Source organism: Oncorhynchus tshawytscha, linkage group LG19, assembly GCF_018296145.1.
Source record: "Oncorhynchus tshawytscha isolate Ot180627B linkage group LG19, Otsh_v2.0, whole genome shotgun sequence".
Lineage (NCBI taxonomy): Eukaryota > Metazoa > Chordata > Actinopteri > Salmoniformes > Salmonidae > Oncorhynchus > Oncorhynchus tshawytscha.
The window spans coordinates 6,680,621-6,695,852 of NC_056447.1; the positions used below are offsets into that span (position 1 = coordinate 6,680,621).

At 40.9% G+C, this 15,232-nt stretch overlaps 2 long non-coding RNA genes across 2 annotated transcripts; both read right to left on the reverse strand.

Moving 5' to 3' along the window:
• Positions 1-7,451: 7,451 nt before the first annotated feature.
• Positions 7,452-10,932, reverse strand: LOC121840017. Its single transcript, XR_006079318.1, has 3 exons — positions 10,751-10,932; positions 8,227-8,344; positions 7,452-7,767 (listed from the first exon to the last, which is right to left on the reverse strand). It is a non-coding gene; the product is annotated as an uncharacterized LOC121840017 (long non-coding RNA).
• Positions 10,933-11,272: 340 nt separating this feature from the next.
• On the reverse strand, positions 11,273-15,226 carry LOC121840048. Its single transcript, XR_006079335.1, has 4 exons — positions 14,191-15,226; positions 13,133-13,226; positions 12,641-12,687; positions 11,273-11,329 (listed from the first exon to the last, which is right to left on the reverse strand). It is a non-coding gene; the product is annotated as an uncharacterized LOC121840048 (long non-coding RNA).
• Between the last annotated feature and the right edge of the window lie 6 nt (positions 15,227-15,232).

A 15,232-nucleotide genomic window follows, 5' to 3' on the forward strand; every position in this document is an offset into this window, starting at 1 on the left:
AGACCACTGATAATCTCCCTCGATCTGGGGCTCCACGCAAGATCTCACCCCGTGGGGTCAAAATGATCACAAGAACGGTGAGCAAAAATCCCAGAACCACACGGGGGGACCTGGTGAATGACCTGCAGAGAGCTGGGACCAAAGTAACAAAGCCTACCAAGACACACACTACGCCGCCAGGGACTCAAATCCTGCAGTGCCAGACGTGTCCCCCTGCTTAAGCCAGTACATGTCCAGGCCCATCTGAAGTTTGCTAGAGAGCATTTGGATGATCCAGAAGAAGATTGGGAGAATGTCATATGGTCAGATGAAACCAAAATATAACTTTTGGTAAAAACTCAACTCGTCGTGTTTGGAGGACAAAGAATGCTGAGTTGCATCCAAAGATCACCATACCTACTATGAAGCATGGGTGTGGAAACATCATGCTTTGGGGCTGTTTTTCTGCTAAAGGGACCAGGACGACTGATCCGTGTAAAGGAAAGAATGAATGGGGCCATGTATCGTGAGATTTTGAGTGAAAACCTCCTTCCATCAGCAAGGGCATTGAAGATGAAACGTGGCTGGGTCTTTCAGCATGACAATGATCCCAAACACATCGCCCGGGCAACGAAGGAGTGGCTTCGTAAGAAGCATTTCAAGGTCCTGGATTGGCCTAGCCAGTCTCCAGATCTCAACCCCATAGAAAATCTTTGGAGGGAGTTGAAAGTCCGTGTTGCCCAGCAACAGCCCCAAAACATCACTGCTCTAGAGGAGCTCTGCATGGAGGAATGGGCCAAAATACCAGCAACAGTGTGTGAAAACCTTGTGAAGACTTACAGAAAATGTTTGACCTCTGTCATTGCCAACAAAGGGTATATAACAAAGTATTGAGATAAACTTTTGTTATTGACCAAATACTTATTTTCCACCATAATTTGCAAATAAATTAATTAAAAATCCTACAATGTGATTTTCTGGATTTTTTTTCTCATTTTGTCTGTCATAGTTGAAGTGTACCTATGATGAAAATTACAGGCCTCTCTCATCTTTTTAAGTGGGAGAACTTGCACAATTGGTGGCTGACTAAATAATTTTTTGCCCCACTGTAGCTATGTTGACTAGGACGTTACTTTAGCTAGTCTGGAGACAACGATGTAGGCTGTGTGTAGTGGTTATGACATGGTTTGACTTGGAAAGTTTATTTTGCCCATGAAGGCCTGATTGACACAGTCTCCTCTTGTCACGCCCTGATCTGTTTCACCGCTCTTTGTGATTGTCTCCACCCACCTCCAGGTGTCACCTGTTTTCCTCATTAGTCCCTGGGTACTTGTTCCTGTGTTCCCTGCTTGTCTGTTGCCAGTTCATATTGTTTGTCAAGTCAACCTGTGTGTTTTTCCCTGTTTGCCTGCTTTTCCTTCACTCTGTTTTGCTAGTCCTCCCAGTTGTGACCCTTGCCTGTCTGGACTCTGAACCCACCTGCCTGACCATTTCAGCCTGCCCTGACCTCGAGCCTGCCTGCAACTCTGTACCTCCTGGACTCTGACCTGGTTTTGATCATTTGCCTGTCCACGGCCATTCTCTTGCCTATCCCTTGGATTATAATATAAATATCAGAGACTCAAACCATCTGCCTCCTGTGTCTGCATCTGGGTCTCGCCATCTGCCCTTATACCTCTGAACAGTTTATGTTGAGATGTGCATTTATTTGGGCTGAAATCAGAGGTGCAGTTAACTAACTTTTCCTCTGCAGCACAGGTAACTCTGGGTCTTCCTTTCCTGTGGCAGTCCTTATATGAGAACCAGTTTCATCATCGCGCTTGATGGATTTTGCGACTGCACTTGAAACTTTCAAAGTTTTTGACATTTTCAGAATTTCTGACCTTTATGTCTTATAGTAATTGTGGACTGTTTCTCTTTGCTTATTTGAGCTGTTCTTGCCATAATATAGACTTGGTCTTTTACCAAATAGGGCTATTTTCTGTATAGGACTCCTGTAGCTACTTTGAAGAATCTCAAATATAAAATATATTTTGATTTGTTTAACACTTTTTTGGTTCCTACATGATTCCACATGTGTTATTTCATAGTTGTAAAAATAAAGAAAAAACCCTTGAATGAGTAAGTGTATCCAAATGTTGGACTGATACTGTATCAATCGCAATGATTAATTTGATATTTAGTTTCCTTATTGCACCTTTGCATTTGGACCTGTCAATCAAACACGGTGGGCAGGGCTTTGGTAACGTGAGGCGTAAGAGGTTGTCTGGGCTTGCTAGCTATGCTCAGACAGAAATACCGGTTCATTTCCTGAAGTACAGTATTTCTGGATAGGAGAGGAAGAGGCGAAGCTGTACTATATACTGAATAACTCTTTATATACTGAATAATCTTTGCTATGCTGGCTAGGACAGCCGGTGAGTAGGGAGTTTGAGTTTGATCATAGATACCTTTTAAAAAAGGGCGTGGATACAGTTGAAACCAGGATTCATCCGTGAAGAGCACACTTCTCCAGCGTGATAGTGACCATCGAAGGTGAGCATTTGCCTACTGAAGTTGGTTACGACTCTGAACTGCAGTCAGTTCTAGACCCTGATGAGGACAACACGCACGCAGATGAGCTTCCCTGTGACTGTTTCTGACCGTTTGTGCAGAATTTCTTCTGTTGTACAAACCAACAGTTTCATTAGCTGTCCGGGTGGCTGGTCTCAGACGATCCTGCACGTGAATAAGCTGGATGTGGAGGTCCTGGGCTGGCGTGGTTACATGTGGTCTGTGGTTGTGAGCCTGTTGGACTTACTGCCAAATTCTCTAGATGATCAGCAACAAAAAAGGTTTCAACAACTGCTTGAAGTCCTGAGCCAACCTGGATACCAACAAGATCCTGAAGGAAATCGACAAGTACCAGCAGCTTTATGCTATGGAGGAACATCATACTCCATTGAGGATAGATCCAGCTACCTCACAAAAGAACTCCAACCGACCAAAAAAAAATAGATAAATCTACAGACACGGACAATTAACTTACCATTGAAGTAGAGGCTAGTGCTGTTGCTGGAATCCATGCAACACTTGAAAAGTTGTGTGAGGAGGTAGCAGGGCTGAGGGGAAACTTGGAGTTTAGTCACAGTGAAATTTTCTCACTCCTAGGAGATAAGTCACTCACAGCCAAGGTAAAAACCCTCAAATCCAATATGGATTGTCTACTCAGGGAAAACAGGGGGGATGACAGATTCGCTACCAGACATACAAACCCAAAGCATGCGTGATTTCATTTAATTTTTCCTGGATTTTGACAAATGCAAAGGGCGCAGTGAGAGAGTTCATGCAGTCCACCTTGAAAGTTCCTCTAGAGACTGTAAACAAGGTGGTTTCCCAACGAGTGCATAGGCTTGGAGCTCAAAGAGACAAGACCAAGGGTCCCCAACCTATCATCCCAAAATAGGGGAAGGGAACATAAAGGGCCAAAATTCAGTCTCAATTACCAATTTCCCCGGGAGATAAACGAACGTTGCAAGAGACTGTATCCTGTACAGAAGCAACCGAGGGAGAGGGGTAAGCGTTGTGGACAAACTCTTTATAGAAGGACAGTTTTTTCCCGAGACAGCTCCAGAACACCATGGTTATACTAAATTCTACAGGGACACCAGGTTACGGAAAAAAACATGGGGATTGTAAAATATCTGAACAGTTTGAAATTGATACACGCACACACACACTCAAATCCACACTCGCTTACACACACAGACACACACGGACGCGCACACACATACACACTTGATCGCTCTCCTCTCTCTCTCCCCCTCTATTGTCTAGACCTTGTTATAATTCAATATGTTTCTTGTTTGTCCATCTTTTGTATGTCTTTGTCTACACAGTATATGTTTACAACAAGCAATGGGAAGATATCAGAACCCATTGTATATATGTGTATATATATAATATATAGCTATTGATTCTATAATAACTTATAAATGCTTCATGAGCTTAGTTCAACTATCACCCTCTGAGAACCCAAAATATAATCTTGCTTTACTCCAATGTTTGTAAACATTGTAAACAAACACTGTATAGCCTCATTACATGGTTAAAACAATAATTGCATCCACAGTTCTGTCTATTATTCTGAGAGTGGTCACATTTCTCCAGGCCCATCCCTCAGCATTCGACCAGAACAGAGGCTGGCCAACCGTTTTGTTATCGTTTGATCTGTGGATTTTCCCTTTACACAGCTGCATATTATCAAGATATCAAAGTGTCACCAACATAAGGTAAGCAATAGGCCTATAGCAAATGCACCATATGGCTTTCATTTTTCACATGTAAATAGCACTTTTCAGCAGTGCTCAAATCATGCCATTCCATGAACACAGCATTTGTTTTTCAACTCGAATCAATGAGCCCAACCAGTCCTCCATGACAACAAAATCATAAACAACCGAGTGGGGCTGGCTAATTAATAAGTTCTTAGTTTTGGGGTCATGCTCAGGTTTAAACAATTTGGCTAATCTGTATTTCCATATTTCCAAGTCCTATTCTTGAAGACCAAGGTATATAACATTTATTGGAATGACTGGAATTCTGATAGACTTTGGGTTTAAATGTTAAGATATAATTTAATCGTATTATTATATGTAGTAGAAGGCGATGGGTTAGAAGAAGCCTACATAACCAAGCCATAAAGTAAAATTGAACATCCATACTGTATATGGCCAGCTATGTAAACATTAACATGGATTTATCCTGCAATAGATGTTGTTCAATTGATAACATGCATTTTTGTCTTCTTCTTAAGGGGAAAGTCATCTAAAAGTAACATAATGTAATCAGATTACATTACTGAGTTTTGGTAATACAAAAGTTACGTTACTGATGATAATTTTGGACAGGTAACTAGTAACTGTGATGGATTACATTTAGAAAGTAACCTACCCAACCCTGACTGTTGACAGGAAACACTCTACATCTTTAGATGAAGTTGTGTGGAAAAAGGAATGGGGTGGTGAAATAATTATCTGTCATGGAAAAAGGATCTCAAAAGGTGTGATGATACTAATTAACAAAAATGTCAATCCGAATGTGCAAACAGTCAGGAATGATCCGCAAGGAAGTTGGAGCCTTTTAAATATGAAAGTGGATGAAAAACAGACTTGACTCATTAATCTATATGGTCCAAATCAAGATGATGCACACTTTTTTGAAAATATTTTTTACAATCTATTAAACTTACAGGCAACAACTGATCAAATCATTATGGTGGGAGACTACAACACAGTACTAAGTACCTCAATAGACCGTAAAGGAAATCATTCTACAAACTATCATCCTCGTGCCCTTAAGATCACAAATATTATGGACACGTTAGAAATAGTGGATATTTGGAGACTAAAAACCCCGACCTAGTGAGACATAGATGGAGGAGAGTAAGACTGGATTTTATATATAAATGCCTGGATTTTTTCCATTTTGGTGAGTCTCTTATTCAATGGGTAGAAGTAAATGTATAGCATCCCCAGGTGTAAAATTGTAAATAACGACTACTTCTCAGAGAGTTTTGAACTGTCAAGAAGAATTAAACAAGGGTGTCCGCTGTCACCATATATTTTTTTTACAGCCATCAAAATGCTAGCTGTTAAAATCAGATCAAATAACAATATTAGAGGATTAGAAACGCAAGGCTTGAAAACAATGTTGTCCGTTTATGCCGATGACTCAAGTTTTATGTTAAGTCTGCAAGCTAGAGCCCTGCAATGTGTCATTGAAGATCTAGATAACTTTTCTGGCCTCTCTGGGCTAAAACCTAATTACTAGAAGTGTACCATATTACGTATTGGATCTTTAAAAGACAACTTTTACATTACCCTGCAGTTTACCTAAAAAAATGGTCTGACAGTGAAGTAGACATACTTGGTATTCATATCACAAAAATAAAAACAGTAAATGAATGCTCCACAATGAATTTCAATAGAAAACAAGTAAAAATAGACAAGATCCTGCAACCATGGAGAGGTAAATACCTGTCTATTTATGGAAATATTACACTGATTAACTCCTTAGTCATATCTCAGTTAACTCACAAACTTATAGCGCTGCCTAATTCCTGATGATTCATTTTTCAATCATATGAGCAAAAAATATTTAACTTTATCTGGAATGGTAAACCAGACAAGATAAAGCATGCCTATGTATATAATGAATATGAACTGGGGTGGGCTGACATTATTAAATATAAAAGCACTAAACGTCTCTCTAAAAGCTTCACTTATTCAAATGTTTTACTAAGTTTTAAGTAGATTACTAAGAAAAGCTTATCCCTTGTTTAAAAATGGCTTTTTTTTGCCTGTGTGCAGATTGCCATTTTTCATTTTTGATTAATGAAACCTTGTTCAAAGTATCTCTCTTTTTCAAACAAGCAATGCAGAGCTGGTTACAATTTCAATTTCACAAAAGATAGATGCAATGCAGAGCTGGTTACAATTTCAATTTCACAAAAGATAGAACAAATATTACAACAAATTTGATGGTTTCTCTAAAATACCTGTATTTATGGAAAAGGTGTTTGAGAAGGGTATTCTGTTTTTAAGTGATATTGTACATTGGAATGGTAGAGTTATGTATTTCATGGAGCTTTCAGAATTGTATGGGAAGATCTGCTCAATCCATTCAGACCCCTTGACTTTTTCCACATTTGGTTACATTAGAACCTTATTCTACATTGTAGAATATTAGTGAAGACATCAAAACTATGAAATAACACATATGGAATCATGTAGTAACCAAAAGTGTTAAACAAATCAAAATCAACTTTTATATTCTTCAAAGTAGCCACCCTTTGCCTTGATGAGAGCTTTGCACACTCTTGGCAATGTAGAAAATAGTAAAAATAAAGAAAAACCCTTAAATGATTAGGTGTGTCCAAACTTTTCACTGGTACTGTATATATATTGACATAGTGACTGTGTGTGAGAGAGAGCAAGAGGGACCCCTTTGGTCATTAGTCTTTACAAAAACTTCTGGTTGTCATTTGTCATGGCACCATCACGGTAATCCCCACAAGAGATGGGAAGCCCACCTGCCTGCTCTGTCCCTTCAGTACTCTGACACAATATTTTCTTGAGCAGTAAAAGCTGTTCCTTGACTGAATATTGTTCAAGCTGCAAGCCAAAGTAAGTAAGAGGGTGGCTTTGCACAAGCCTTTGCTTGTACAAGCCACAACGGCTCATAGAAGCAAGAGCCTATCTCCTGTTTCTGTAGTGTGAGGCAGCACGTACACCCCCTGGATAAGACAGGGATCAAACTGTCCAACCTTCAAATCTCAGTAAGGACACTAACAACAAGGGCACGTAGATGGTTATGCAAGCCATAGGTATAACTATATTGCATATTAAGTTGTTCCATGTCGACTGGAAAATGAGAGGCATGTACAATTAACCATGACAAAGTATTTTATTAGATAGAGACATTGTCCTACAGGTAATAGTTATTCTTAGAATCTTAGAATCACTGATGTTCAACAAACATATTACTATCTACACAAAGTCAACATACTGTATGATTGGCAGAGAAACAACATTTCTGTATTGTTTTTTGCAGAACATCTTATTGAACCTGTGACTAGTGGTAGTTGTAATTTTGACTGAACACTTCAGGCAGTTCAGAGAGATTGGATAAGTCTGCCCTCGTATACTTCATCAGTAAAGTTAGAAATATTAGTAGTATCAGTGGGGATGATATTCCGTGTTGGTTTCTATCAGCTATATACGGAGACAGGTCATCAGCCAGAACTGCCTGTGGAAAAAGGAGCACAAATTATGCAAAACGTTTAGCATGGATGGAAACCTAAAACACAAATGATCAATGTACAACTCATGATAAGTGCACTAGTCACAATTCAATTCACATATCCTACTGTTTTTTATTGTTCGCAATAACTGTATGCTCCAGTTTATGCTCCAGTTTAGTGCATGCCATAACCAATCAATCATTCACTCAATTTATCCAAGTGTGGTCTTATTGAGTTCAATGAGGTGTTATAGCACAGGTAGGGATGACAAGGTTCACACTGTTAGGCAAGAAAAAGGAACACTGAACTAAACTAACCAATTGTACAAATCTATTGCTCTTCAATCCATGAAAGGGAGGAGCTGGGTGCAGACCCTTGGAAGAAGGGGAGGGTATCAAGGCATCTTTCAGCCATTTTTGTGCCCCTCCAGCCAGCCCCTGCTTTCTATGGGAGAGCATCCTTACCTATCTACTGGTGGGCAGCTTGGTCAGTGGCACCTGGAAAGATAGAAGGGGGCAGTGTCTGCTGGAGGAGCTGCTGGGGTTGCCCATACACAGCAGTGACATCATAGTTTCCTGAGAGCTGGAACACGAAATAGATAAGTTGAAAGGAACACTGTCAGGTCTGGGGCAAATTAACTAACATAGAAAAGGATTTTCTTTCAAAAAACTTGTCAGCCTTCAAATCAGACAAAATGAGTTCCACGATGTCTTGTTGTGACAGTAGCTAGTTAGCTAGGCTAGCCAGTGGGCTAACTAGCGAATGTTAGACAGTAACCAAAGATTTTTTGTAACTAACCCAAGATAGACCAGAGCCTGTCGTTTCCATGTGAGAATATGAATAATAGGTGACAGAACAAGCAAGGAGGTGGGCAGAGCCAAGCATAGAGATCCTATTGGTACGTTCTAGCATTTATTTGCATATTTCCGTTAGGGAATGCCTTCTCTGTGTGTATGCGGTTGTGAAGTAACTCAATTCGCCCTTGCACTCCTAAACCACACCATTTTTAGAAACTTTGGCGAAGGGTGAAGTCTACAAAACGTGTTTGTTAGAGAATCTAGGTTGGAAAAAGAAAACTGTATTTGAGATCAAATGTTTAATAAAAAATGAGCAGAATGTCGGCCAAAATCCATCTTGATCCATCTCCTCCCGCTGCCGGCCAGTGGGCTTCCTCTCATCACCATATTTGGTAGTGAGTGGAAACGCCAACCGGATGCTTCACATGTACACATCCGGTGAGATAGCTGGCTCATTGTTCTATCTGTGGTAGCTGGCTTCATATAATAGCCAATTAGCCATATTAGCTATCTACTAGTAGCTCCCCTCCACTGAGCTCCTGCAAACTCCTCGCACACACTGGCTGTTGTTCTTCTTCTGTGGGGTTTGACACTGGCCGTTGTTGCCGGGACAACCTAAAAACACACCTCATCGATACAGCTACGACCGAAAGTGACTATTGCCAGAGTCCGTGCTATCCAATATCCTTGGGACCTCCCTACCCCATTGAAGTTGAAATTTAAAATGTTTAGGTAAGGGTTATGATTAAGGTTAGGGTTTAGGGTAGGGATGTCCTAAGGAATCCCGGATAGCACTGACCCTGTTGCCAGCAAGCACAGACAACCTCTTCCACCTCACGTTAACAAAGACCCGCCCACTGTGTTTGATTGACAGGTCTAACACACATCGAAAATGAAAACGCAAAGGAGCAATGAAGAAAGGAAATAGAAAAATGATGCAACTCAATTTTAGGGAAGGTGTTCCTAACATTTGGTACACTCATCAGTGGCGGCTGCTGAGGGGAGGACGGCTCATAATAATGTCTAGAACGGAGCAAATGGGAATGCATCAAACAGATGAAAACCATGTGTTTGATATATTTGATAGCATTCCACTCATTCCACTCCAGCCATTGCCACATGCCGGTCCTCCCCAATTAAGGTTCCACCAACCTGCTGTGATATTCGGTGTACATGTGGTCAAATAGTTATAGAGCATATGTTGGCTGTATTTCTTTGTGTGTCAGTGGAGGTCTGTGCATGTATGAAGGGGAGAATCCCTTTTACAAGAATACAAAGGATATATATATATAAAAAAACTCAAGGTTAATAGTACTGGGGCGGCATGTAGCCTAGTGGTTAGAGCCTTTGACTAGTAACCAACCGAAAGATTACAAGGTCAAATCCCCGAGCTGACAAGGTCAAAATCTGTCATTCTGCCCTTGAACAAGGCAGTTAACCCACTGTTCCTAAGCTGTCATTGAAAATAAGAATTTGTTCTTACCTGACATGCCTGGTAAAGCAGCACTATGCAGAGACCTTTTTACACACTCCAATTAATTTACAAGCATTTCAGGTGGCAGTCTGGAACACTTTTTGGAATCTAAAATGTGCTCGCTAGCTACCTGGGAGATGAAAGCCCTGCAGTTTCAAATCTAATTTTATTAGTCACACCCGCCGAACAACAGGGAAATGCTTTCTTACGAGCCCCTAACCGACAGTGCAGTTTCAAAAAAATACAGATAAGAATTAGAGATAAAAGTAACAAGTAATTAAAGAGGAGCAGTAAAAAAAATATATATATATATATATATATATATACACAGGGGGGTGCGCCGGTACTGAGTCAATGTCCGGAGGCACCGGTTAGTTGAGGTAGTATGTACAGAGTTAATTAAAGTGACTATGCATAGATGAGAGAGAGTGACAGTGGTATGGAGAGGGGAGGGGGGAGCAATGTGGATGGTCTGGGTAGCAATTTGACTAGATGTTCAGGAGTCTTATGGCTTGGGGGTAGAAGCTGTTTAGAAGCCTTTGGAATGTCTAATAATGATTGGTAGCAAAGAACTAGCCAGGTCTCATTCTGTACGTGCTGTTGCAAACTATTGTCATGCCGTGCAATGTTTGGCATGACAATGGAGGAACACAGAGAGGTTGACTTTAAGTGCAAACAGACTGGACAATCAGGCTAACTAAGAAGTGACGCGCATACCTTTGTTCTCGTGTCCCCCTTACTTCTTCTGTAAGTAGAAATCCAAGCGGAGGGTGAAGTTTGCAGGCAGTGACTCGGGACAAAGTGAGAAGTCTTCCGAAAGCAACAGCTACAGTGACACCAACACTGACCAGGAGGTGGAGGAGGAGGTGGAGAAGAAAACAGAAGAAAACAAAGATACTCTAAATGAATGATGAAGTGGAAAAAAAACGATTGAAATAAGCATTACTTTTAGTTTTATTCAAAAGTCTGTGATGTTGTATTCTTTCATGCCATCAATTCCTGTTTTAATAAAGACGTGCTATGGCAGAAATGTTTTGTGTCCATGTGCTAGTGGGTGGTGTAGTGCTAAGTTGCCGCTAGATGCTCATCTTGGGTAAGTTTAGCATTCTCTTCATGGGCACTAATGGTTAAGGTTAGGATTGGGGGAGCGGGAGGATCTGTACCTGAGGGAAACTTCACTCCGGAGTGCTCGTGGGTGGTATGCACCTACCTTGACATTGCACTTCTCTTCCACTAGATGGCAGCAAATGCATGAGTATTGATGAGAGGGCAATTTGTATTTCCTTAAGCAGCGCTCTGTTAATTATACAGGGGAGGAGAGAAAGAGAAGAGACAACATATATTACCTATCTGAAGACAAATTACTCTTCTTGCCAGGAGAGGAAACATCCAGATCCGAAGAGGGGGTAACAAACGAGGGGGCATCTCACCCCATTTGGCTCCTACTAGTAGTTACTTATTAATCCTAGAATTTCAACAAGGTCCCTGAGGTTTGTACCATATTTAACAGAATGACCCAGGGCCAAAACTCATTGATTAGAATCAGGGTTCTCTCTATCAATGTTTTCCTTTATAAGAGCTTTCTCAAGTCCAGGTCCAATATTTAAACCCAGTGTTATTTGGAAGATAACATTTTTGCACATCTGCCTTTTTTTGTTCCTTGTTCAATATTTTGTTGTTAAAAATAAGTATTTTTGGAACAGTAACATTCTCACACTAAATATAAAAGTATTTGTTTGTGAGGGAAGCATTGGAATATGCCTTGACCGTAAATGTTTTAGGGCCAATGGGTTTCCTCTAGTTGTTGAATACTTTTTCCACAGTGAGTTCAATTCAGTCGAAGTGCGCCTTGCTCACAAGGCCAAGTGCTGCGTTCCTCATCTGGGCGAATGGCCAATGTTTGAACCAGCTTCTCCAGTCTGTGACCCCGGGATGGCACGATTACCTCGCCCAGCAGCTGCCAGGGCTTCACCGCTCTCCTGTCCAACACACAAGGCGGACCAGTCTCCCGGTTTGTGGATTCTTATATTTCTCTATACACACACAGGGCTGGCTGCAGGCGGACGGACGGACAGACTGCATCATCTTCACGACAATAATAATGGGCTTCATAAAGAGGCCAGTGCGACGACAATACTTCTTCTTCAATACTTCAAAATGTCAGCTTCCGTTGTCGTATTGTTTAGTGTGCTTTCCCTTTCTACTCTTAAGGGTTCCTCCCAAGGCTCTGCCATCTGGCCCATTCATGCTCTCTTTCACTAACAATAAGATATTAATAACCAACACATCTGTGTGATGTCAGCCTCCGTGAGTAGATGGGTCCGACGGCCAAGACTTATCACTTTTGCTTTCCTTTCTAAATTTACAGTCACTCCTCTGGGGGCCTCGTATAGAGTGTGTGTTTGTGTGCTCCCTATGTTCACAAGCGATAAGCCACTGCGTTGAATAATTCCTATGTTGCCTCTATTCAAAAGAACAGTTTCAATTGGAATTTGTCAAGTTCAAGGGACTGTTATTTTTACTTTAAAAACCAAAGGATAGAATTACAGGGGATATTTCTCCACTTGTTTTTAGGGCTGATTCTGTACACTAGGGAGCCAAACTAACCTGTACTGGGCTGGGTCGGTTACACATCCACCATAGTTGCAGGAACTCTAAAGGACAATGTGGAAAGACAAGTTCAGAGCCAGTAGTTTGGTTTGGTTTATAGTGTGAAAAGGGAAGGCTACAACTGCAACCCATTCTGTGAGTTGGCTGGTGGGGCTAAAACCAATGTTTCTTGTTCGCCTGTCTGTGTACTGTGCTTGACTGAGTTACTCTCAGTCGACGGTTGTCTCTTTTTTTGTTGTTGGTCATGTTAGTTTCCAGTTCCCTGCTCTCCTGGTTCACACCAGTTTGCTTAATGATAATTCTTGTTTCCAGATGCACATGAACATCATGGCAGTAACGCTAATGCGTTATTAACAAGCACAGCGAATTAACGTGTACATCCCAAATGCCACCATATTCCCTACATAGTGCACTACTTTTGACCAGGGCCCATAGGGTAGTGCATTATATAGTGTGCCATTTGGCCCACAAACTTGTACTTCACTGTACCTGGCTGTCGAAGCAGCAGAGAACCGCTCTCTGTAAGAATGTGTGCTACACAGGAAAGTGTCTCTTCCAACAAGTCATTAGTGTGGCTTCGTGGCTGTAATAAAAAAAGGAACAGGTTTACAAGAGCGGATTAGCAGAGCGCAGTGACCCTGTTTCAAGAGGTGACATTACAGAAGACTGTAGTACCCCTCACTGTCTGACACACACACACACACACACACACACACACACACACACACACACACACACACACACACACACACACACACACACACACACACACACACACACACACACACACACACACACACACACACACACACACACACACAGAGGGATAGATAGATCTAAATTGCATTCTGTAGAATTAGAAAGGTAGACAGTAGACTAGCGGTTAATGCAGGGTTTCTCTAACTAGGTCCTCGAGACCCCAAGGGGTTTTTGCCCTAGCACTACACAGCTGATTCAGATAATCAAAGATAGCCGTGTAGTGTTAGGGCAAAAAACAAAACGTGCACCTCTTGGGGTCCGAGGACCGAGTTTGGAAAACGGTGGGTTCGTGCCACCACCTACAGCCAGTATCGTCGTGGTTTAGAATCCGGCCCACTGCCTTCGTACTCTGTCTATTTCTCCTCTGTCTAATAAAAAACAAATCCTAAAAATTCTATGTCAAAAATTCAATCTTCCATCCTGTGACACTTCATCCATAGAAACATTAATAATTGAACACAGGCTTCATACACATCACGTGACATCTAGAAAAATACATTTATTTTTGTGCATGGATCAAAATGTATTCTGGGCATGGATGCAAGTGCACATAAAAGTTGAGGAGAACAGAGGGCGATGGAAAACCCAAGCTAGGGTCATATTCAGAAGGTATGAAACCATTTTCAAACAGATTGAGCTATCACCTGGGGGTGTATTCATGACTGCACAACGTAGCAAACTGCTGCAAAACATTTGGCAATGGAAAAACGGTTACCAAAAAAAACCAAGAGTTTCTATTGGACACATTTAGTTAGAGCCTTCCTGTTTGGATCCTGGTGAATACACACCTGAAGTATTCGAGCAGAACTTGTCCTTCATTCCAGGGTGACACTAGGGATCACTGCACTCCACTGCACCTGAACTCCCTCATTGTACGCTTTTCGTCCAAACACTTACGTCAAATGTCATAGGTTCCATGCATGTCAAATGGGTCAGTGGCACAAAGCAGTGAAACAAAGAATAAATAGCACAAAAATCACAAGTCCAAAACACTGTTACAATTATTATTATTGGCTGTTCTCTTGGGAATTGAACTTATAATGCAGAAGGAAAGAAAACAGAAATGATCTACATTTTGCAATTGGGGAAGTCTCTTCAATTCACTCGAGCAAATCTATGAAACGAGCTTTAGATTGAGAGAAACTCAGCATGAACATTACAGAGATTTCCTTTGAAAGGCATAAACAAGGGAAACTACTTTTTCCATTTTACATGTACTGTACACGAATGAACATTACAAACACCAATCTTTTTTGGAACAAACATTTTCACCCATGTATACTTCCAATAGCCTGTGATAAAATCAAATAAATCCTTGCGTTATCTAGCTAACATATTAACGATCATATATATCTCTTGAATTTTTTGGTTAATTTAGCTCAGCTTGAATATGCGTTTTTGATTGTTGATTAATATATACTATGCCAATGTCAAGTGTATATTTCTCAAAAATATGGATTTCAGTAAGCTAGCTGGTTAACTCAATGATCCTGCTTTCTGGAACATCCCCAAAGTGCTACTTAATATACACAGTCATTGTTGATGAAGACCTCAATTGATCACAGATTCAAACCACATATGATGAACACATTTGTATTGCTATAAGTTGTGCCATTATAATAGCCACTCTAAATACAGTAACGTATGTGAAAAATATGTGAAAATACTGAAGAGTGGGGTAGTCAGCTGATATAAGTCATAGGTAAAGATGTGTTTGGGATATAAAGAGTATACATTAAATGCATGTGAGTGCAAGTGGGAATGTGTGTGTGTGTATATGTGAGATTGTGTGTGAGACTGTACGTGTGTGTGCTTTTGTGTGTGTATATA